This window comes from Macrotis lagotis, chromosome X, assembly GCF_037893015.1.
Source record: "Macrotis lagotis isolate mMagLag1 chromosome X, bilby.v1.9.chrom.fasta, whole genome shotgun sequence".
Classification (NCBI taxonomy): domain Eukaryota; kingdom Metazoa; phylum Chordata; class Mammalia; order Peramelemorphia; family Peramelidae; genus Macrotis; species Macrotis lagotis.
Window position 1 is genome coordinate 73651474 of NC_133666.1, and position 1853 is coordinate 73653326.

General features: G+C 53.6%; 1 non-coding gene across 1 annotated transcript; it reads left to right on the forward strand.

Annotated features, from left to right (window-relative positions):
* The first annotated feature begins 279 nt into the window (after positions 1-279).
* TRNAE-UUC (transfer RNA glutamic acid (anticodon UUC)) lies at positions 280-351 on the forward strand. The gene has a single exon. It is a non-coding gene; the product is annotated as a tRNA-Glu (tRNA).
* Positions 352-1853: the final 1502 nt, after the last annotated feature.

Consider the following 1853-nt stretch of genomic DNA (forward strand, 5'->3'; position numbering starts at 1 on the left):
GACGTGGCCTGGGCAAGCCAAGGGTGCCCGCCAGATGCCAGTGCAGGAAGCTCCAGCTTTGGCCAGAAATATTCAAAGCAGTGACCCCAGATCCTTGCTTCCCTGAGCGTGGCTTCTGTTCCCCCTTCATTCTTGAAGTAAACAGGGAGACTGAGGCAGAACCAGAGCAATCAAGAACAAAGAATCCCAGGCTGAAGGTGGCGCCCAGCACCCGAGCCAAAGACAAAGACCGGAAGTGCTTCTTTAAGAGAGCCCTGACGCTTCCTACTCTCAGCCATTTCCCATATGGTCTAGCGGTTAGGATTCCTGGTTTTCACCCAGGCGGCCCGGGTTCGACTCCCGGTATGGGAAGGGTTAACTTTTTTTTCCTTGACAGATAACAATACCATTTTCATGCTAACTTCAATGTCATTTAATGGACAAGGAAATGCCTTGGGGTTAGGATCAGCCGGTTCTTGGGGGGCAGGCAGTTCTTTCTGGACAGGAAAGACTGGGGCCTGGAGCCGGGGGAGTGGGCCTTGAGAGGGTAATGTGGACAGGCCCCAGCCCAAAGGGCCAAGCTCCACACCGCTGGGGCCTCCGGGGAGAGTCTGCTCTCCTCCCGGGAAAGTTCTTGAAGGGGCCGGGGGCCCCCGACAGACCAATCTACCCCGATCTCTGCCCCCCCCCCCAGCTGCTGCAGTGATACACCGAAAGGACAGATCTGACCCACAAACTGCCCCTCACCCCCAAGAGATCTCCAGTGGCTCCTTTCTGCCCTCTAGAGGGGAAAACCCAAAGTGTTTCGGATGGCCTTTGGGGGCCTGATCCAGGAGGGCCCCCGCTCCTCCATCTGCCAGCCAGCCACTCACTGGCTTCACTCATCTCCTGCACCCACAGCTGGAAGAGAGGGGCCATTCACCATGGACACCCTCTTCTCCCCCCATCTCCTACACGCAGGTGCCTGACCCCCATCTCCTCCTTCACCCCATCGAACAGAAGCAGCCTTCCTCCTGATCAAAGCCCAGCCTTTACCTGCACAAGCAGATCACCCCCCCCATCTCTGTTTCTGACTCTCTCTATCTCTGTCTCTGTCTTTCTCTCCCTCTCAGTCTCTCCATCTGTCTCTCTGTCTGTCTGTCTGTCTCTGTCTCCCCCCCCCAATCTCTCTTCTGGTTCCTTCCCTATTGCCTACAAACAGACCCATGCCTCTCCATCCTGAAAAACCCTCCCCTGATTTCTCCATCTGAGCTATCATCCTAGACAATATCTCTTCTCTCCTTTGTGGCTAAACACCCTAGAAAAGTCCCCTGCCCTAGCCTAGCTGCCTTCCCCCCTCTCCTCTCACTCTCTTAACCCCCTGCAAGTCTTGCAACTTTTATCATTTCCTAAAACTGTTCTCTCCGAAGTTACTCATGGTCTCTTAGTTGCCTGATCCAAAGCCTTTTCACAGTCCTCATTCTCTATGAGCTCACCAGGAAACCAATGGTCAATCTCTGCCCCATGATCCTCTCTTATCTCTAGGTTTCCATGACCCTGCTCCTTCTCTGACTACTTCTTAGTCTCTCTTGCTGGATCCTCCTCCAGAAATCACCTTCTGATTCTGTCCTGGGCCCTCTTTCCTTCTCCCTCTAGACTGCTCCATTTGGGGATCTCATCAGCTCCCATGGAGGATTCTCATTTCTACCCACACTGCCCCCAACTCTATATTGACCTCTAATCTCACAACTCCAAATGCCTTCCAGACATCTCAAATTGGATGTCCAGTGGACATCTGAAATTCACTGTCCCAAATGAACCCATCTGTCCCTTAAACCCTCTTCTCCCCCTCCTCCCTTTTCTACAGCTGTGGAAGGCAGCACCTTCCTCCCAAT